Source organism: Parasteatoda tepidariorum, chromosome 11 (assembly GCF_982258835.1).
Source record: "Parasteatoda tepidariorum strain Cologne lab strain chromosome 11, Ptep-v5.0, whole genome shotgun sequence".
In the NCBI taxonomy this organism is placed as follows: domain Eukaryota; kingdom Metazoa; phylum Arthropoda; class Arachnida; order Araneae; family Theridiidae; genus Parasteatoda; species Parasteatoda tepidariorum.
The window spans coordinates 15241993-15259978 of record NC_141765.1 but is presented as its reverse complement, the minus strand read 5'-3'; the positions used below and the strand labels follow the sequence as shown (position 1 = coordinate 15259978).

Here is a 17986-nt window from a genome sequence, read left to right as displayed (position 1 = left end):
ATTACTAAATAAGATTCACTACAAAACTATGAAAATTTTTTTTAAATTTTTTCCACGCATGCGCAGTGTAAAAGAACTATTTTATAGGCACATATCTCACATAATTTGTTTTCAAATTTAAAAATTTCTTCTTCAAATTTCAAAATAATAACTTTGATATACATAACAAATTACTCCAAAAATATTGCTTATTTTTATTGGATAAAAAGTTATGACAAAGAAACGTAAGACAAAAATTTGTTTTTTTATAAAAATGTCCATATTCCTTAAATATTTAAACTAGATTTACGAAATTATACTCAATTATTGGAAATAATAATCCAAGTAATCGATACATGTCAAGTTTATTGTTTTATTTTGGGACATAGGATGCTTAAAAATACTTGTTTTTGATTGTAATTTATTGCCGGCCCTTTAAATCTCTGAAAGCTTAAAAATTTATTGATAAGTATGCATGTTCTTGCAATAAGTATTGAAAAGTATGCGTGGAACATGCAAATTTATTGAAAATTGCATGGTCTAAACACATCTAAAGATATAAAAATGTTAGTATTTTTTTTTGAGAAATTTAAAGGAATATCTCCTCCGTTATTGAAGGGAAGTGTTCATAACATGCTATGTGAATTAAGGAGTTTAACTTGAACAAAAAAAAAGTGTTGGAGAACTCGAGGAATACTATCTAACCTATTCTTTATGGGCTCTCTTAGTATTTTGTAACCTGTTTGATACCCAAAAGCTTCATTTCATCCAAACCTCACTGGGTTTTAAGTTAGATTGTTATTGGTTTCCTTCAATGGATATAACTTCAAAAAAAGTTAGGCTCTATTTATTTATTTTGAACCACGATTGTTCAAGGGATAGAGAGCTTGCCTCCCAATGAGATGACCAGAATTTGAATCCCAGTGCTCCCTGCTCGCACCGACCACAATGCTGAAATAAAAGTATCCTCAGTGGTAAAAGATCATGGTTTAGAATCCCTTTGCCATCACGCTAATTGAGAGAGCTTTTCATGGTTTTCCTCTCCAAGTGAAGCCCTTCACGAAGGCTAGTTTGTCACAATGCTTGATTCAAGAGTTCGCTTATCTTCTGGATTGGGTTCAAAATTACAAGGCAACGGAGTTGAATATTGATAATCGTAATCTCAAAACTGTGTCAGCTGTTCAACGCCAGTTATAAAATAAAATGGATAATTACAAGGGAGAGGGTCATGGGACTACTATGACCTTTACTTTTTCATTTGGGGAACCTATCTCTACGAGCGAAAGAAAAAAAATAGTCAAAGTCTCACAAATCACTCTTCAATCGCCTCTTCTTTTATTACTGAAGAAATTGAAAATGCTAATTAAAAACCCTTTCAAGTTTATATCTTCAATCGAACCTGTTTTGTTATTTATTACACATGCCTAGGGTTCACGCCAGTATGGCAATAATTGTCTTGATAAAAATGTTTGACAAATGCCACTAAAATCATTCGCGTAGGCGACAAAATTGTCGTCTTGAAATATGTTTCGAAGTTACAAAACTGTAACGAAAAATAGTTTGTTGCAGCGAATGCCATGAATTAAAAAAAAAAAAATGTTGTACTAATTTTATTGTTCTACTAGTAGGTTAAATTTCAGTTTTAAAATTTTTCCAATGGAATAACTGAGAGTGTCTGGTGCAAAAAATTTGAAATTTAAAAATTGATATTTCTAATCTACATGTTGTACTGTGCTTTGTATCCATGCACTGACAGTATAATTGCTCATCAATAAAAAAAAATGTTTTTGCTCTAATCGTTAATTATAATCTTTATTAATAATAAATATCTTAATCTTTAATCATAATCTTTACTAATCGCTTATAGTCTTTAATCATTATGGGGTGATGGACCTAATTAGTTTTAGAGTGAAGTAGATGGCAATTACTAATTTTTGATGTGTGCATTAACATTGATTATACAATTGTAAAATTCAATTTCTTTCCCTCAAGTTTGTCTACCTTATAAATTTTTTGGACAACTAAATTTGCATTACTGGTGTTAACCCTACATAGCCCATTCTTTAATGTACTTTTTCAAATTTCAAGTCTATTTTTGTTAATTCCTCAGTTAAATATTAATTTGTGAGCCCAATGTTTCTACTTTTCATTTTTGATAAGGAATTATATAAAGGCGATCTTTATAAAGCACCTTATTATATTCATTTTTTACATAGTTTCCTTTGTAGAAAATGAATATAAAATGTTCCGTTAAGACAGTAAGCAATTTCTCGCTATTAGATCAACTCCGAAAAAAAGTAACTAATAATTAGTAGAAATAGGTTTGTCTTTTGATTAGTTTAAGGAATCAACGAAGATAATTCAGATTTTCATCATAATCTGCATTTGAACTTAAAAAAATAATAATTGTAGAAAAAATTCTCAATAAGCTATCGCCCGGCAGGAATAAGTACTTGTTAAAAGCTACTATTCTCTATCTTATTGACGCACGTAGGAAATCTGTAAATAGGTATTCACTGCAAGCATACTATGTTGTCAGAGAAACTAAAGTAACTGACTTTAAGTGCTTACTTACTTCACAGACTGAAAGTTTCTACATATTTTACACTTTAACTCTATTATTTAGCACTTTAAACACATTATTTTACCATATTAGTTTACCTTTAGCACTTTAATTAGGTTATTTTCCCAAATAGAAAAAACAATAATTTAATAGTCTGGTAATAGTTATGAAACAAAATAAAATTTTCTTTAGGTTCTTTCAAAAATGTCGAATGATTTAAAAAGTTCATTTGATGAAAAAAATGTAACTAGCATTAAAATTTTTTTTTTTTTTTTTTTTTTTTTGCTTCAAGAAAATGAAATTCGAAACAGTGAAAAATTTGCATACCTTTATCAATTAACAGAAGTTAATTTCTTCAAAATTTTTCTTTTGAAAAAGAAAGTAAAACCAGGAATCATTTAAGATATTTAAGAGTTTAACATTCCCCCAAGGAAAAAAAATTTTAATTCAGAATTCAAGTATTACTTTCTTCTCACAGTGATTTTCATTTTATTACTGAAAAATAATCTAATGTGAAAAATAGTTGTGTGATTAGTTTAACGGCACAAGTGTAGGAAAGAGCTATATTATAACAAACATAATTTTTTTTTACAAAAGACGCTATAAACTAAATCTGGCTCAAAATATAAATAAGAAGAAGAAATATTATTAAAACACCACAAGTTCTTCGAACCCATATTTTCTTGGCAAGTGTAAATCCCATAAAAGGAGAAAACCTTGAAATGAGTATGGCTTATAATTAAAATACTTTAATTAACCAAACCATCCATTCAAACAATTAAATTGGCAACTAAGCTCCTCCCATTTTTTTTAAATTTTAACATTCCGCATTTTCTTTAATGCATTTGACATAGTGTTTAAAATCAATAAAGCTATATCTGAAAGAACTGATATATTTACACATTTTTTCAAAGTATATTATTATTACAATAAAAGCAGTATATTTTTTTGAACAAGAAAAACTTTGAAACAATTTATTACTAACAAATACTTGAAAAAATGTAAGCAAGTTAAATTATCAAAAATCATGATTTTGCTTCAAAACCAATTATAATGTTTATCACTTCTCAAATACCTGAGCTAAATATTTAGAATAATTTTCATCAAAGGAAAACATTTGAAATCACTATTTAGATATAGATTAATAAGGAACCAAGGAGTACATTTATTCATTAAAAAAAAAACTCTAGACTTTTTTAAATTTAGATTAAATCTATTTTGATGAATAAGAGCTCTTGTAAAACATGATTAAGAGACAACAACTAATCAACTCTTGAAACTTAGAACAAAGTCTATCTTTTTGAAATGAGTAAAATTGCTAAAAAAATCATATATGACTTTTTAAACAGTTTAAACTAAAAGTGAATCGTTTCCTTTTTTTTCAAAGATGAAAGAAACGCCGTTTCAACAAAATATGTAATTAGAGTAGAAACTTTGAGGGAAAGAGAAATGAGATTTAAATTAGAATAGATATCAAATGTTTTTTAATTCAAAATAAAATCCATATATCTAGACTAAATTGACCAGAAAATATCCACCAATTATAGGGAATGATGGATAATTGCTCACATAAAACTGGAACAAGATAATACAATTAGTCAACTCTTGAAACTAAGAACGGTAATTACAAATATTTTCTTCTAAATGACTGAAAATATTATTAAAAGTTTAAATAATACTTTGCGAACGATTTAAATTAAAGCATTGATTCGTTTTCATAAAGATGAACGAAACACAATTTCAACAGAATTCGTTATTTAGAGGCAGAATAAAATTTTTGAAGGAAATGAGAAACTAATTCAACTTTGAAACGAAAGACAAATATTATTTAAAATGAAAGCGATTTAAATGTACCAAGTTAATCAGACCCAAATATTATTTAAATAAAGTCCAATACTTACTAGTTCAAATAATTCAATCCTTCAACGCAAGTCTAAAGAGACCTCTTTAATGATAGGCTAAAGGATAATCTAAGCATAGTCAGTCGCACAAACAATTAGAATCACAATCAAAAGAAAAACGCTGATAATCCGTATTTTTGAAAAGGCACTCGAATAAAGCGGGAGTATTCATTAGTAATGTGGAAGAAGATATTGTGTAGAGGAGATATATTTAGAGGGATGGAGGGCGCAGGCCTAGTGGGACCGGGTCGAGCCCATGCCCGTCGCGTTTGGATCGGCCGACTCCACTGAGAGGGGGTTGCCAATCTTATTCCCTCTCGCCAATTACTCCGCCAAAAAAGGAATTTGCTGGGAAAGCAGCGGGAAAAATCCGGGCACTTTGCTTTTCCCGTCAAACATCAAACAGAATAAAAAAAAAATCTTACTTAGGAGTGGGGTATTGGAAAACTCACTTCTTTTACTGAAATTCCTGGGGTGTATGTTCTTTTTTGCCCGCCCCTTGGCTTCCCTGGGCAAGTTTGATTTTCATCAATCCTGTTCAATTGATTTTATCTCTAGTGTAACAAATAATGATTCAAACGGTTCGGAAAAACGATTATTAAGCTCCATGTTGATTATTCGTATAAAGAATAGTATTTACTCTCTGTAAGAAACTTTCTTTGTATATTATTTTTAATTAAATTATTTCTGAATTATCATCATATTATATTATTGAGAAAAGAAGTGGGATTCGAGAACCGCAAAATAATTGTGGGATATTAATAGATTTATCAGGTGCCCTGGAACATTTGAGGCTCTCCCGGATTTTCGTCTGGATTTCAATTTCGGCCCCCGGTCAAAGAAAATAATCGAAGTGAATTTCAAGAATGTAAAGAGGATGATAAAAATATTATGCAAAAGCATTTTAAACATAGTGATATCATAACGCTAAATAAAATATTTTCAAAAGTTCTAGCGTCCAAGTTAATTCTTAATGAATTGACTATATTCATTAGGAATTAATCATCGTACGATTCAATAATTGGGCTGAACACAATTACTGAATTAGCTACATTTTATTTATCATGCAAATGCAACGTTTAAAATAATGTATCTATGCGCAGTGTGCCAAAAAAAGTGAATACCCTGACCTTAAATATATTAATTAATTAGAGGAGATGATATTTTGAAATACAAAATCAGTTATACTTTCTCTGGATAAACATACATATATTTGTCGGATTTGGACTGTGGTCCCTTAAAAATAAGGGGATTGCCTCAAAAATCTGATCCCTCTAGTTCAGGTCATAAAATGGTCGAAATTTTGGACACCTTAATGTTAATTTCCCTTTTTGCGCATTTCATTACTTCAAAGAAGTCGAATTTTTAAGTTTTTGCTTCTCGTACTATCTGAAAAATCCTCTTTAAATTTTGGATTTTAATCATTTAAAATTGTGTAGATTAAACTTGTATTAGAATTATATACCTTGCTATTCAATTTCTGCGACAATAAATAAATTTAATTATTAAAAATAATTTTGTTCATGGAATTATCTTTGGATAAATAAGTTTCATATGATAGTTGTCAAGATAAAGAAAAGATGCCAAATATGCAACTCCCCTATTGTAGCCGAATGAACGGGTGGCTGAACAAAAAACAATTTAAAGTGCATATGAAGTCTGCGTGAAGAATTAAACCTTTTCTTAGCTGTGGTGCTAGTAGTGGCTGTGGTGTGGTCCTCATAGTATTTGAAAACAAATTCTTTTGTTAAGTTTTTAAATTCTTCATTGAATTGTATTATTTTTAATCAAATTCCGAGTGAATATTTTTTTACATTTTCTTCTTGTTCTACTTAGACACTACAGCTGATTACCGGCCAAGGCCGTCTCAGTCAGTTTACTCCATCTAGATCTATTCGATGCTATATTTCTTCATCTATTAACTCCCAAGTCCTTTAACCACTTCTCTACTCTATCTAACCATCTTGTTCTAGGTCTTCCTCGTTTTCTTTTTCCCTCTGGCGTTTGGAATGTTATTTTTAACAGAATTTTCATCGTTATATCAAAATACATGCCCTGGTCACCTTATTTGAGAAACCTTGATAACTTTTATTATGTTATGTTCTTTGTATTTTGATTGTAATTCATGGTTGCAACGAATTCTCCAGGCTCCGTTTTCTCGTACTGCACCAAAAATTTTTTTAATGTTTTTCTCTCGAAAGTCATTAGTTTCTTTTCATTTGCTTTGTTAATTGTCCAGCATTCATCGCCATATTGAACTATTGGTCTCACTGATGCCTCGTACTACTGTATTTTTGTTTCACTACTTCTGCATTTAAACTTGAACTGGTTTCCCAATCCATAATAACATCTGTTAGCCATGTTGATTATATTTTATATATTTTTTTTAGTCATGAAAGCTTTATAACTTTATTCTTTTTTTGTCATAAAAGTCTTACCCCTTATAAGGAATATTTTAGCAAATAAAATTTTACCAGGGCTTATTATAAAAACTTGTGTTTCTGTGACTGTATTATCGAAGCAGTGCATGCAAGCTGAATCAGCCTATAATTGTGTTAAGTGTCAGATTTCAAAAATGGAGGAGATGATTCCTTGTAGTTCTTCAATAAGAATAGAAAAGATAAATCTTTACTTTTTTACAAGATCTCTATTTTATAGAACAATTTTATTTGCTTTAAAAATGAAAAAATTGGACAGCTTCTTGCTAGCAGTTTATTATTATTTAATTAATTAATTTATTGATATATGAGATTTAAAATATAATTTGCCGATGGTGTGATAATCTGAAGTGTCCTCTGACCTGGCTGTAAGGTTTCGCTGGAAATTTAAAAAATCTCGACACGTTGGCATTATGCTTTAAATCTTGCATTAAAAGTCCTGAAAAAAGTTAAAATCACCTGGTAAGTAAGGGGGACAGTCAAAAGTTTTATAAGTGAAGATATTGTGATAATAAAATAAACATCTATTTGTATATATAATAACAGAATAATAATATAATAACAGAATTAGCAAAACATAAAGGTTAAAAATCAAATAATAAAAAATTAAAATCAAAAATCAAAAATTAAAATTAAAAATAATAAATACATATTTACATTGAGTATTTACAATCAATGTGTTGCCTCTGGTTGCGTTGTGACCCGGCAGTCTTGGAAATTTGCCACTCGCTCCGGATTGCCGGGATCTTACTCTTTTGTAAAGGAAGGTTTTAACACTTATGAGCAGGAAAAAAAAAATCGATTATATTTGATAAGTCTTAAATATTGCTGAATTTAATTATATAAATAAAAACTTAATTATATAAATAAGAATTTAATTATAAAAGCACTAAAGTTAGTTAATTCTTTTTTCTCCTGGTCATGCTTGCTTTATTATCAAAATTGTTTACCCTCATCACTTTGCATAAGAAAATAATAAATTTGAAACTTATAGCATCGTTTTAAAGTAACATGATAAAGAGCAATTTTTCGCCGATAATTCTCGATTAAGACATTTTTGATCTATAAATTATGATATTTCGTATTTACATCATACTACATCGCCAATTATACTAAATACCTAAAATTTGTACCTAAAATAAACTGTTGATATATTGTTGTCAATGCCATTTTATAGACAGATTTATAATGGGTAGATTTATGTGTTTTATTAATATACAATCGAAAAAGAAGTTCGAGAACGTAAAAATTCCATTGTGGCATCTACTTTTTAGATTAGCCAAGTGGGGCACACACACACCACCCAACGATAGCCAAGCACCTTGTCCCGTTTGTCTGGGATCAATCTTTTCACGGGTAACTGTTTACTACAGCTTATTGTACGAAGTGATATTTTTTAACTCATGATTTTGAGACGTAGTGACTCAGGGGGTAGAGTGCTCGCTTTGCAGTGAGTTGACACGGTTTGAATTCCAGCAATGGCTGGTCGATACGAACTCCCGGCTCTCACCGATCACAGTACTGACTAAAAATATCCTCAGTGGATCGTGGATTAGAGTCCCCTTTTCGACATGCTAACAGTGGGAGGTTTTCTTCTCCATGTAACGCAAATGTGGGTTAGTTCCATCAAAAAGTCCTCCACGAAGACAAATTATCTAAATCGAATAAAGATAATTGCATTAAAATTTGGAATGCCTAGATTTTAGTTATTTAGCTTCAGTTTGTTTCCAAGAAATTAAAAAAAAAATTTTATTCTATTTTGTAATTTTAAAAAAAAATTGAACTTCTAATTGTTAAAAAACGCATAAGAAAAATTAAAATATTGTCATTTTTATTCAAAATTAAACGAAATCTTCAAATATCGAAGCGTAATATTTCTTGAATTACTTTAAGAAGTAGAATTTTTTATAAACATTTAAAATTATTCATCTTTGCGTGTTTCATGCATATTTTTTGTATGATACAATAGTATACATACTTAAAACAATACGAAAATTTGCAAAGATGTTTCAAAAATGTGTCCCAGACTTCCTTCAAAATCTTTCTTCCATTTTTTTTCAACATTGCAGAAAAAGAGAGCCGAATTTATCCCTGAATAAGGTGTAAAATCTTTGATAAAATGAAATTGATGTGCAGATAAAATTTCTATAAGAAAAAAAAATTTCCCATTCCTCTAAATGAAAAGTTAATTCAAGAAAATTTATTCTAAATTATAAGACAAAAGGATTGGAGAATAGAAAAAACTGAGAACGTAAAATTAAATAATGTCATAAAATGAGATTTTAACAAAGGAAATTCAAAGAGCTTGGTACAGTGTGCAGAATAAAAGATATCACCCTAAATAACCTTTGTTCTAAAAATTTTACAAAAAGTCAATTTTGATGACTCAAATGGGCGAACTCAAATATGCTAGTTAATTAGTACTTGGTATTAATTATATTACGGAATCTGGCACTAAGACGTACTTTCTCTGCATAAACATACCTTTTATTACGACGGAGTTTTGACTATCGTAATATGGAAGGAAGTAATATGGAAACCATCGTAATATGTTAGTTAAATTAGCGGAGTGGTTGAAAGTTTGATCCTTTTAATTTAAATTTCACTTTTTATGTATATGTCGTTAAGCAAATCGAAAAATCTATGCACATGATTATAAAATCCAAAGATATGCTATGCAGAAAATAATTATAATAATTGTTTATTACTTTTTATTTTATTTAATAATAGCCGAAAATTTTTTAATGTATATGAATTTATACATCATTTTAAAGAATGTAATTTTTTAAGTCAAAATGCAAAATTTGAGAGTAATAAAAAAACTATTTTCTATAAATATTAATTAATTTTTATCATGCTATTTTAATATTTTTGAAAAAAATTAAATTGTAAGGTAAAATTTTTTTCGCCGGTTAAATCGATGAAATTTTAAACAACAAAATGCAAAATTTAAGTGAAATCGGTCAAATAGTTTTTGAGTGATAAAATTTCAAAAAACTTTTTTTAAAAATCTTCGTTTCTAAAGAACTATGCGACCAATTTCATTTAAATTTTGTATTTTGTTATTGAAAATTACTCAGTTTAAAATGAAGTAAACGTTTGCATAACTTATAATTCAAAACTTTTTTCGGCCCTTATTAAATAAAATAATAAAAAATTTTAAGTAATTATTCAAATCTGTTTCTTAACTGACCAGTAAAATATATCTATGTATAGTGCTGTTTGCTTGTAGAAATTCTGTAAACTTGTTAATTACTCAAATGTTTCAATTTTAAGACTTTCCCAGTGGTGTGGTTAATCAACAAGTACTGAAATATATAGCTTTAATCTGATTTTTTTGATATAATCTGAAATTTGTTAAGTGTTAAAGGATCTTTCGACAATAGATTGGTATCCCCAAATTCAAGAAATTATTTCCTCTAGTAAGCTTCAACTTAGATTAGTTTTGCTCCCAATTTTTTAACTTTTAGGAGATAGACATTGTTTAAACAACTATTAAATTGTGGAATTTTCAACTAAAAGTTCTTTTCAAGTTACAAAGTAACTAATGTTGCAGTAAAGCTTTTAAAACTAGTCAAATATGAGTTAGGTCAACAGATGTTAGAACTTATTGAGAAATGAAAATAGCTAAAGGTTTTAGAAATTGAAACTTCTAAATGGCAAATAGAAATCATTATAGAAACACTGCATTGGGTAATTTTCTTTTATACTAAAATTATATTTCAGATACTTTTTTTCATTACATTTATTTCCAATTTTAAATTGAAGAAAATTTAATTATTTCTGCAAATTACACCCAACATCGAGTAAAATATAATTTTATAAATATAATTTTTAAAAGTTTAGGGCCTAAACTGTGAATTTAAAACTCTTCTTTACTCTTCATTTTTAAAAGAACTCCAAAGTACATTTAAAAAATATATCACTAATTTTCTTTAAAAATTTAAGTGTGAATTCAAACTAATTTCAATTCAAACTAATTTTTAATTTCAATTGAACTCTTTTTTATTATGAATATTAAATCGTTTAAAAATCCATTAAGAGGTCAAAGGAAGTAATAGCTTTATCGCCAACTTTGGCAATCCAGGTAATATATCTTAAAAGAAAAAGAGCTTCACTATGACGTCATTTGTGCGCATAGTCCTTTCAGTTCGGCTTTGAATCTCCTGGAAAATTATTGGCTCCCGTTTTCCCGCTCAAGTGACGTTTTACTCCTGGATCGTTTGGGATTTTACGTGACGTCAGCGCACCTACGAGAATGGTGGAGGACGATGTTGATCTATTAGAATACTACCTGCAAACATTTACTACAGCATTTAAATAATCTCACCGCTTATTCTTGCAATTCATAACTTCAAAATTGTATTTCAAATCAGTTATGGAAAGAAATGTTTACATTTTTTATTGCATACGTTTAAAGATACATAAATATTTCAGAAATATAATTTTTTAATGTTTCATGTTGTCAAGGCTTGTAATAAATGCTACCAGCAAATATTTACTACAGTATTAAAATAATCTCTTCATGTGTTTTATCAATTCATAACTTTAAAACTGAAATTCAAATCAGTTGTGAAAATAGATATTTACATTTCTTTTTGCATACGTTTAGAGATGCATAAATACTTAAAGAGTATAATTTTTTTAATGTTTCATAATTTCAAGGCTTGTAGTAAATGCTACCAGCAAATATTTACTACAGCATTTGAATAATCTCACCTTTCATTCTTATAATTCATGACTTTAAAACTACAATCCAAATTAGTTATGAAAATATATGTTTACATTTGTTTACAAGTACATAAAGACCTAAAGAATATAATCTTTGATGTTTTATAATGTCGGCTAATAATGTAAACATGTAGCTAATTTTATATTCTAGCTTTTAAATATGAGCTCTTACTTATCGAAATAGTTTTAAAACAGCTATTAAAAACTGCTTAAAATAATAAAAGTTCCCTTTTAACTGTAACCAATTTATGCCAAAATCTTTTTTTAACTGTATATCTATCCAAGGGCTCAGATTATCGGAGCTTCTTACCTTTGCTTGATTTCTACTGCGTTAATCAATTGTTATTTTGATATTTGTTAAAATCGATGATCAAAGATAAAGCACAGCCTGCTAGTCGTTGAAAAATAGGATCTACGATTTCTGAAATTTGTATTAACCACTCAAGTCATTTCTAACAAGAAAATTTATAAAAAAATTTTAAAAATCATAATATTAATCGTGTTGTAAAGATTATTTTTGAAATGTATCATTAAAAAAGAAAGCGTATTAACCATGTCAGGGCCCTCGAAAGTCATAGACTCCAATGCAATTGTGCCCTCCTACTTGTTTCAGACCCTGTGTCTGCTTGATGTCTGTCTCATCTGTCTAATATCTGCTCAGATATCTGAAGTTGTATTTATTGCTGTACTACTGTACTAGTTTTCAAAGTAATAAAAATATTTAAAATAATTAGATAATTCCGATCAAGTTAGCTTTGCATTTAAAATAAATAATCAGAATACAACTGGAAATCCAAAGAAACTGATGGGGTTATTTTTGTGATAGCCAAATATTCTACTTTGCTTTCTATTTTAATATACAGATGAATATTAAAGAAGTAGAAAACCATTTATAAATATTGGACAGCAATAAGAAAAATACAGCTTTTTCTGTAGCATACACATGCATTAGCACCAGTCTCTAATTAGAGAATCAAGAGAAAGACAGAAGTATAAAACTAATCAAGATGTTTGCAAAGCTGGAAGTATTTAACAATGAGAAAGATTTTAATAATATTTACACGAATGCAAGCGATACGCATAATAAATTACTGAGACTTAGGTTGCTTGTTTGATTTAAAAAATAAATAAATATATGTAATTTAATGCTCTCCTGTTTACCTGGATTTCTAGGAATCCTTCCATATTTTGAAAAATGCCAAAACTCATATTTAGATACGGGATTAAATTCATTTCATATTCTAAAAATTTGTTAATGGCTTTTTCAGCATTTCTTAATTTCCAAACGTTTGAGAACTATTCATTCTTTACATTTCAAGTTGTCCCACATTTGACTGATCGTGAAGACACGATTCCCAATAGAACATCGTCAAGCATCAAGTCAAACATCAAGCATCACTGGCTGCTGTCAGTAAACGAATGGGTGATCAGCCTGCGTAAGGCCTGCGTAATATCAATCCTCATTAAACTGTTCTACCATAACGTGCTCGACTTCGCGCGCAAATTGCCAGTCTACCAAAGCAAGGAACCCTTTCCCGCTGCAAAGGATCAAAATTGCGATGGTATGTCTTCGGATCATCCTCAGAGATGTTTCCCAGACCGTCTCATTGTGCAGCTCTAGTGCGACGTAAATAAAAATAAAGTACCTTTCTATTTTACATTCCAAGTTCTTGTAGTCTTATACTGCCGTACAATTGAAAAAAACAACGTAAGTACTTCTCGATCGATTCAGAAAAAGTACTTCTCTATCGATTCCTTTTTTCTTTCTATTGCTAACACTATGAACGCTAAAATGGAATTTCAAAAAACTGATAAAGCAAAATTTTTTTTCGAATTTTTTTTTTTTTTATACAGCATATAATTTATCATACAGGGATGCCAAATATGTATAAATCTCAATTTTGAATTTTTTGTAGCTTACGTTGATTTTTCTTTTGCACGGCAGTATACCTCTCTTCACTTTAACAGGACTTTCTCGGTTGTGTTTACCCGTTTAAATATAAATTTATGACCTCACATATGTAAGCTTTTTTACTTCATTTTTGGTTAGGATTGCAAAAATATATATTAATAGTTGCAAACCCAAAACTAGGTCGGTAGTAAATCAAATCAAATAAAGTAATAAATGCAAATCGTCTTATAAGCATTAAAAATGAGATGAGCAATACGCAGAATGAAAAAAGAATTCACGTTTAATAACGTTTGCTCTAATGATCAGATTCATAATCGGTTCAATAAATTGAAATGTGGTAATTGAGTGCTAACAGTTACAGAAAGAAAAACAAAAGGTACTTGTTCCTGAAAATTATAAATTTTTTTAATGGATCGGGATACATGACCATTTAAATATGGGAATAAATGTAAACTAGTGGGCTGCGCCCCCTGCTCGCTAACGCTCGCCAACTCCCGAAAATTGCTACACAATCTTATATGGTTTGCTTCGCAAACCAAGCTCGCTTCGCTCGCTACTAACTTGTGTACATTACAAATGCACAAAATTCTAAGAATTCGAAACAATCATTCAAAATTTTCTTTAAAAAAAAATTACATCTTTTTAGTAAATGCTAAGTCATTAAAATAAATTTGAATTCAAATAAATGATATGTAATTCGTTAAACCTATTAGAAATGTGCTATAGTATAAAATCTTAAAGCGCAGCAGCACGACTGAGACTCATTTTTCAATGAATAACTAATAACAATAATAAAAAAAATAAATTCGTGATCTAAATCAAGAATCGTCAAATAAATTCGTAATATATAAATTCGTGAAAAAAACGCTCTCGACAAAATACTAAAATAGAGATCTATCGACAAAGACTTCTCACTTCTGCCTAGCTTAATAGTATGAGATTGTCGCAGATGATAGGGTGAATTACGGAAGAGATCACATTCTCTCTCTGGTTATTTCAGTTTCCGTTTTTAAAAGCGCTATATGTTGAGCCACCTCAACTAGATTTGGCATGCGACATTTTTAGCGGCAATCATTGGTGGATTTTCTAGCGCTGCCATTCGGGGAGTTGTAATGAGGTTTTTTTTTTGTCGCCGTGTAGGAGAAATATATATATAGATTGGGAAATACTGTTCAAATGGTTTCGACAAGACAGTCAACCGTTTGGGTCCATTAATGTTAATTTCCCGTTCTTGAGCATTTAGTCATAACTCAGGCAGTTCTTAAGCGACTTGAAAAATTTTCTTATACAGTTATAAAATTCATTAATCCAAGAATCATTCCATGTAAAAAAAAATCTCACGTTTATTATTTTATTTAATAAGGGGTGAAAAAAATAGTGCATTGTGCGGTATACAAATTTATTACATCATTTTAAACTATGCAATTTTTAATGACAAAATACTAAATTTAAACGAAATTGGTTAGATAGTTTCTGAAAAATTCGTTTAAAATTCGTTTCCTGAAGATTTCAATTCAACCAATTTTATTCAAATTTTGAATTTGTCATTTTAAATTATGTAATTTAAAAAGATGTAAAAATTTTTATACCTTGCAATTCCAAGTTTCTAAACCCTTATTAAAAACTAATAAAAAATAATAAAAACCATTAAAAATGATTTTTTTTTCACATGGAATTGATTATCTTTGGACTAAATTTATAATTATGCACAAAACGTTTTCGATTCGTTAAAAAAATGTCCAAGATCTGACGAAATTCTTAAAAAATGCGAAATTTACAATAAGAGACTCAAACATTCGATCGCTCTTAGGACTTATTTATATACTATATAGGACTTATTTATATTTATATACTATCAGGGTCATATTTTCCTGATTATGGTTAACTCCCACCCCAATATTTTGAAACTCAAAACCAATTCCAACACAAAAAAAAAGTCTGTTTATTCAGAGAGAGTATGTTTTGTTTCTTATTCTTAAGTAATAAATAATTAGCACTAATATAGGTTTTGAGGTTGAAATGCTGTCCCCCACAATTAGTTCGTTAAAATCCCATCATTAGAACAAAAGTTAATCAGGTTGATATCTTTTTTATTTAATACATAGTACACTTCATTGTGTGATTAAGGAATGACACAAAGTATTTTCTGAGAAAGAATAGATAACAAAGATTTGAACATTTAAATTTTTGTTTAAATTTTGAATTAGGGATCTGCGGATTCTACCCCTGATGAAATTCGCGTGTTCGCCTTCCAAAGAAGTAACCCAGGTTCGAATACTAGCGGTGGTTGACTGATACGAATTCTGATCACTCGCACCGACCACAGTGCTGATATGAAACATCCTCAGTGGTAGACGGATCATAGGTTAAAATTCCCTTGCCACCGGGCTGTCTGTAGGACGTTTTCGTGGTTTTCCTCCCCATGCAGCGCAAATGCTGGTTAGTTTCATCAAAAAGTCCTGAAGGTTTGTTTTCCTCCATTGCTCAATCTAGGAGTTCTCTTGTCTTATGGGTTGGGCTCCAAATTACCAGGCTACGGAGTTGAAAATTGTTGTTGCGTATGCCTGTTTAGGCAGAGAGGTGCGATTGTTCTTGTTTTCCAGTGGCGCCATCTATGGCCAAGAATTCGACTACTGCCACACCCATGCGTCACACCCGTTTATAGCGCGAACCCATTCATACATCCATTCATTCATCCAAAGATCGTAATTTTGACCTGAATCAGAGAACGATCGATCTCCAGTCCAGTACCCCCAGAGGTATTTATTTTTATTTTATGACCGCCGTTGAACAGCCGACCCAATTTTTGGGTTTACGACTACTAATGCTCAACGCCGTAGCCTTGTAATTTTGAACCAATCCAGAAGACAAGGAAACTCCTGGATCAGTACCCACAGAGGTATTGATTTGTTATGGGAACATGGAGGACTTTGAGACTCGACAGATTTAACGTGCATCAGTCACCATTTACTACACGGGGAGTCTTCGACAGGCGGGGACCGAACCCACGAATACTTGGACATGGGCCCGGCACCCCACCGCCCCAAAGGTATTGATTTGTTATGGGAACATGGAGGACTTTGCGACTTGACAGATTTAGCGTGCATCAGTCTCCATTTACTACACGGGGATTCTTCGGCCGGCGGGGTTCAAACCCACGAACTCTCGCACATGGGCCCAGCACCCTACCGACCAGGATAACCCGGTCTAGTTAAACATTAATAGTCGCAACTCAGAATTTGGTCGGCAATCTACAGTGCAAAAAATGCATAGTAAATTAAATATTGTTGAATGGTGCAATATAATTTTTAGTTAGGGAATACCTAAAATTAAAGAGAATAATATTTTAAACAGCTAGTCATTGTCTATTTTATTGGGTACTTACAACGATAAGTCTTTTAATTTTAATACTTACATTAATTGAAAAAAGAAAAAAAATTTGGAAGTAAAAAAAATGTAATAGAGAAACCAAACTAACCCGGTTCTCCTCTACTAGACACAGCCTTGTATGGTTTTGAAAGTTCTAATAAACCATCATAAAGGAGATTAAAATTTTTCATAAAAGAAAAAAAAAACTAAAAACTAATCCAGATTTCCTCTTTTGGCAATCACAGCGTAAAACCTTATAGTTTTAATAAATCAAATAAACCATTGAAAAGAAGTAAAATTATTGCTTATAAAAAAATTTACAATTAAACAGTTTTTCCCTTTACTTGGTAATTACAGCGAGAAGTCTTATATTAATTTAAATGTTCTAATAAACTAACGAAAAGAAGAAAAATTATTTCTTGCATTATAATTAACTAACAATTAAATCATTTTCTCCTATATTTGGGTGATTCTCACGAAATATGACAATTTACAGTCTCTTGCCCCAAGATCTAATACTATACTACTAAAAGAACTTTTTTTAAAAGAAATTTAATAAATAGCGTTGCTGTTAACATTTTAAAATGACCTTGTACTAGCATCGACTGTTTTGTATATTTATAAAATGTAATTGAATTTCAAAATGTCATGTTTCTGGTATGCCACAAACAATATTTCCAATAATAACTAGCTTCAAAACTTCGCATACATTTTTCAATAACTAATTTTTTCTATCTCAACCGTTGTAAGCATTTCTAGAATATATGCGGGAGTATTATTTACAAAAACTTTGTTGAAAATAATTTTTTCTGTCAATAATTTGTTTGTCACAAGAAAATCTGTCATTTTCTTGGCTACTTTTATTTAGTGATTTATAACCAAAATAGATAGAGCCAGCAATCAATATCTTATGTTAATAGATTAATTAGAATACCATCCTATCTGAACATGTCTTATTGCATGAAAAAAAGTACCAACTTTCTGGTTCAAAACCTATTTCAAAAAATTTGTCTAGGTGTGTAGGTTTTTATGTTGCCATTTTCCTGTCTTATTGAAATCATTAATAACATAAACTACATAGATTTACTTGAGT

General features: G+C 30.0%; 1 protein-coding gene across 1 annotated transcript in view; it reads right to left on the bottom strand.

Annotated features, from left to right (window-relative positions):
- LOC107453838 (rho GTPase-activating protein 100F) overlaps positions 1-4745 on the bottom strand; it is a 102723-nt gene extending 97978 nt beyond the window's left edge. The window contains exon 1 of the mRNA XM_016070801.4: positions 4444-4745. The gene's annotated coding sequence lies outside the window, so the exon portion shown is untranslated. The remainder of the gene's footprint in view (positions 1-4443) is intronic.
- Positions 4746-17986: the final 13241 nt, after the last annotated feature.